The sequence below is a fragment of the Durio zibethinus genome, chromosome 28 (assembly GCF_047325235.1).
Source record: "Durio zibethinus cultivar Kanyao isolate XHJ-2024 chromosome 28, ASM4732523v1, whole genome shotgun sequence".
NCBI classification, from domain to species: Eukaryota; Viridiplantae; Streptophyta; class Magnoliopsida; order Malvales; family Malvaceae; genus Durio; species Durio zibethinus.
Genome location: NC_143189.1, coordinates 11,036,016 through 11,041,172, shown reverse-complemented (window position 1 = coordinate 11,041,172; position 5,157 = coordinate 11,036,016). Strand labels below are relative to the sequence as shown.

The following is a 5,157-nucleotide window of genomic DNA, read 5'->3' as shown; positions in this document are numbered from 1 at the left end:
AAAATTTTTATTATATTGAAAAAATTTTATAAATACTTCAATACACTGGTAGTATTTAAAAAAATTCTTCTCACCTAGAGATTTCGTAGGCATCAATATTCAGAATACCTTTAAATCTCATCATTGGATAAATTTTTTTTTTCTTATTATTGTTTTTTTATCAATTTTGTATTAATAAAAATTTATTTTTAATAAATTTAAACATTTCTACATATATAAATATTAATAATAATTTAAAAAATCTTTAAAAAATTTAAAAAATTTTTTTTTACTTGAATCGAACTGGTCAACAGTCCGATCAACGCGGGTCCGATTGATAAGGTTCGGTCTGGCGGTTCAAGCACGGTCCGATTCAGTCTGGTCCAGTTCAGATGGATCGATTAGAGCTTGAAGGAGAAACAGGTCGTTAGGTCGGGTGCACGGATCTCGGGTTGAGTCACGGGTCGACGCGCAGATCCTCAGAGGTTAAAACGACATCGTTTTGGGCATTAGTGAAATGACGTCGTTTTGGACATTAGTCAAACGACGTCGTTTTGGGTTTTGACTGTATATATAAAACCAAAATTTTTTTTCGGTCATTTTTCTTCTCTCCTAAAAAAATCTCCGCTTTTCCTCTCAAGCAAAAAAAATAAAGGGACCGACTGACCGTCATCCCCGCCACGTCGCCGCCATTCGCCGATCACAGGTCATCATCACCGATGGTTGAAAAAACCCAAAAAATCCTCCTCATCCCTCTAAACACAGATCTGGGCTTGGTTTCTCCTGAAAGTATCACAAACGACCCAGATCGACCTTCAAAGTTTCGTAAAATTTTTTTTTTTGTTTTATGTGTTTTTCTGGTTTGTTTTTTTTGTATGTTTTTGTAGGTATATTTTGGCACTGGGTTCCCTATTTCAAGGGACTATTTTTACTTTTTTTTGTGTTTCTGCAAAAAAAAATTTTCAACAGAAGCTCTCTTTTTTTTGTAAAATATTTTTTGCTCTTTTTTTTTTTCAGTTCTTCTTTTTTTTTTTTTATTTCGTTTGCAGATAACAAGCTCTATTTATAGAGCCTTTTGGGATTCAAATCCCAGATCTTCTGGGATTTGAATCCCATTTTTTCAACTGAAAATTCAGGTTTACCGTTCGTGATTGGCGGCTTGTCGGTCGGCCGCTGGCAGCTAGCGACAATGATTTTGAACTTTAGGGATTGTGCATTTAATGCACTAGATTTGAACCGGATAAAGATGAAGAAGAAGGGAAAAAGAAAGGAGGAAAGAAAGAAGAAAGAAAAAAGAGAAAGAAAAAAAATAGAAAACGTCAAAAAAATTAAATAATAATAAAAATAAAAAATGGTGTTTACAACTTTATATTATGAACTTTTGCAATTAGTTAAATATTTTAATTCATAATTTAACCAAATCCCATTTACTGATCAACGGTAACACTTGACAGAAAATTATTTTTATGAAAAAACTTGGAAATATTGACTGAGTTGCCTTAGTATGACTTTTTCTTAACTAAATCTTCAAGATTTCTTTATCCTGCTCTCTCTCTTTATATATAAAGGTTTATTTAAATTTTACAGCGAATTGGAATTTATAGAAGGAAAGCTTCTAATTTCATTAGCGAGAGAAAAGAGAAAAAAAATCCAGCTGTCATCTACCATGGCTGGTTTGCAAAGATCTGCAGTGTCTTTTAGGAGGCAAGGATCTTCAGGGCATGTTTGGGACGGCAGGTTTTTGTCAGAGGAGATAAACCAAGTAGAACAAGAACAACAAGAAGAAACCAAGCAACTACAGCAAGAAGAACAAGGATAGCTGCAAGACAATAACCCAGAAAAGATTGATGTTATTGTTGCGCTTGAAGCAATAATCACAATAATATAGAAGCAATAGACAACAATCAATAATAAAAAATGCAAGAAAAACAAAGCATACCAAGATTTACGTGGAAAACCCTCCAGTGTAGAGGGAAAAAACTACGGACCACCAGAAAAATCTTCACTATCAAATAATAGGTATACAATGTTCTTCTCTAGCTAAAACTAGAGCTAAACAACTAGAGAAACAATTGGAGAAATCTCGTCAAATAAGTGACTCAACAAATAAACCCTGGATTTGTTCCTAGAGAGCTTCAAACCCGATCTTCACCGTTCAGAATGTAGAACTCTGAATCATAAACCTTCTGACAAGGTTCCAATTCAATCGGACTACGGATCGACTTCCGTTCAACCAACTCTCCCTTCTCCTTTTTCTCTCTACTTTTTCGGGCTTTTCTTCTTTCTCTACTTGGTTTTCAACATACACTTAAAATAACTCCACCTTTTTTTTATTAAGTAACTAGGGCTCTGTGTAAAATGAAAGATCAAGACCCATGGCCTTTGCTTGGTCCAAAACCACTTACATGAAACTGGACCTATTTTCCTAACAGTTATTAAGGATGTTAAGCCGATAAGAAACATTGAACCGATCAATACCATTGAAAGAAACCAATCTAATGGTGAAAGACGAGGTTACCGTACTAGTAAGGTATCCGTTGCTATTGAGCCACCTTTTCCAAAGGTTTCAGCTTGTGGTTTTTGCAGTGCTTTCGGGAAACAAACCAAGAATCATATTCATAGGAAAAAAGCCTGGTAAGCGTAGATCAAGATAGGTTTTTGTCTGTTCTTTTCCTCGTATTTTCCTGTGACCGGAGGTAGGAATTCCGGTGAACATAGGGGGTTTAAGTTTAAGTTTAAATCCAACTCAATAAACTGAGATGTGGGACTTAAGGAAAAAAAAGATTATTCTTTTAAAGCTTAAAGTTTCTTTTTTAAAAAAAAAAAAAACAGATGGATGCCTTTGGATGCCTTTCTTTTAAGGGGATGTTTAAAGTTTTGATTTTTTTTTTATTCTGATAATGTTTCTTGTTTCTGTTTCATTCAGAATTTTGTGGTTTGGGTGGATGTAATTAAATTAATCTGTAAATGTTTTATTTGGTTTTTCTTGAGATAATTTTCACATGTACGAAAGGCAAAATCTTGATTTCACTCTCCTTTCTCTTTCTTTCTCATTGTAAGGCACTTTTGGCATCTTGGGTTTGATTTGATTTACTTCTATTTTTGTGTTTTCCCGAATAAGAACAAAAGTTTATTTTTTTTGGGTTATTCTTTTTCCTTTGGATTCCTTAAGATTCTTTTCTAGTAGGTTTCAAAATTCCTGGGGTGTTGGGGAGCTCTAGTCTCATTTTGTGGGAAAAGGGTAAGTTTACAAGAGAATCTCTCCCCGGTTCTGTTCTGTTATTCTCTGGCAGAAAATTTCAGGAATTCAGGGGATCTTCAAATATGGGGGAATGGACCCTTGCCCCCAATTTGCTCTTAATTCTTTTACATGCATTAAAGTTACTTCTTAGCATCTCAGAGATGTCCTTGAAGGTCCACTGGCCACTGGTTAGGAAGGGGATTAAGGGTATTTTCGAGCCATAAGAAAAGAAGATTATGGTTAGGTTAATCTATGAATTTTTTTTTGATAGAATAATCTATGAATTATTGAATGCCTTCTTTTCTTTATATTGTTTCTTCCAAAGCTGAAGAAATTGTGAATTCATTTAAAAAATTTTTTTTTTTAACTAAGGAGTTTGTAGAACCCAACTTAACTACCTAACAAGTTTTGCCATAAAAACTCCAATCTTCAATCCTATAATTAACTAAAAACTGGTTAAAGCAATTCATACAAAAGTTCGAAGAACTCTTGAAACTAGAAGAAATTATTTCATCCATTGTAAGTGAAGTTTTTAAATTTTATAAATGGGGTTAACAATATGATATATATTTTAGGATATATTAATATTTTTTGAGATCCCTAATCTATCTGTAAATTTTCTTTACTATAATATTTACTTGGTTAAAAAAAATTTTGCGCATAAACATTTTTGAACCCACAATAAACATCAGTTCTATTGACATATCAATTGATCTAAAGCTCAGTTTATAGGATATATTAAAAAAAACTAATGTTAGTCTCTTAATCTCGTTTTAGAATTAAAAAATTATTCTGTTAATTTATAAAAAGCTAGCTCTGAAATTAATTTCAAATTTATTCTGTTCGAATGAAACTAATCTCAGTGGTGCTTTACTTTATCAAAGTGAAACTTTAATCCACCCAATACCTTTTGTTCACATAGCACATCCTAAAGGGAAAAAAATGTTTTCGAGTCTTCTGTTGGAAAGATGTTCATAGTCTAGTTTTCTTAGGTGGAAATTATTACTACAATAATATGTTTATTTCAGGCAATGAGTAAGTTGCAAATTTAGGGTTCAAGTCAAGCATTATGACAAATGGATAGAGAAGCACTATCAACTTTTTTATTTTTATATACATAGACTTTTTTAATTTCTAATGCTTTATTTTTTCAATGAAAATTAATCAATCGAAGAAAATTTATAATTATAATTCAATATTACATTTATATATAAAAAATAATAAACAATCAACTAATAAATTAGAATATTATTAAACAAATTCAATATAAAATTGAACAAAACTTACATACAATGAAACTTGAACTTAGGACTTCAGGATTCTAAAACCTCATTTTTGCCATTAACTCACTAAGCCAAAACCTCATAAGATCTAATGCTTTATTTAAATACGATCACTTTATCTAGAATTATTTGCGTTTTTTTTTCTTTTTATGCCAATATATCATTCTCTATTATAGCAACATTTATAACAATACTTTGCATTATTGAGGGGATATTTGCTTTTTCATTTTGACATGATGTCCACCTCTAATAATTGAATTGATAAAACAAAAGCAACAAAGAGAAAAGAGTTGCCTCCTCTCTCACGTGTGCTGAAAGCAAGTAGGCAACCATTGTTCTCCAAATTGAAGGAAAAAGACAATCAGGCCAATCCTACTCTATCCTAAATATGCATAACTGATAAATTCTTAGCCATATATGTCCCCGACAGATGCTAAATGCTAAATGTCAAATGGTATTATCATTGGAGTTTGTAATTAGTTTTTTCAAAACATTTTTATTACAACCTTAATGCCGTAACATATTTATTTGTAACTTACTTTACACCTGCTTTTCTTTCAATCAAATTCATCTAATCATAACAACACCAAAACAAAAAAAGTATAATTTTAAATGCATCATGTCCATGAAGATGAGTGTACCTTCAAAATCGTA

General features: G+C 31.9%; 1 pseudogene; it reads left to right on the top strand.

Annotated features, from left to right (window-relative positions):
* Window positions 1-1,264: 1,264 nt before the first annotated feature.
* Window positions 1,265-2,767, top strand: LOC149510751 (MAPK kinase substrate protein At1g80180-like; annotated as a pseudogene).
* Window positions 2,768-5,157: the final 2,390 nt, after the last annotated feature.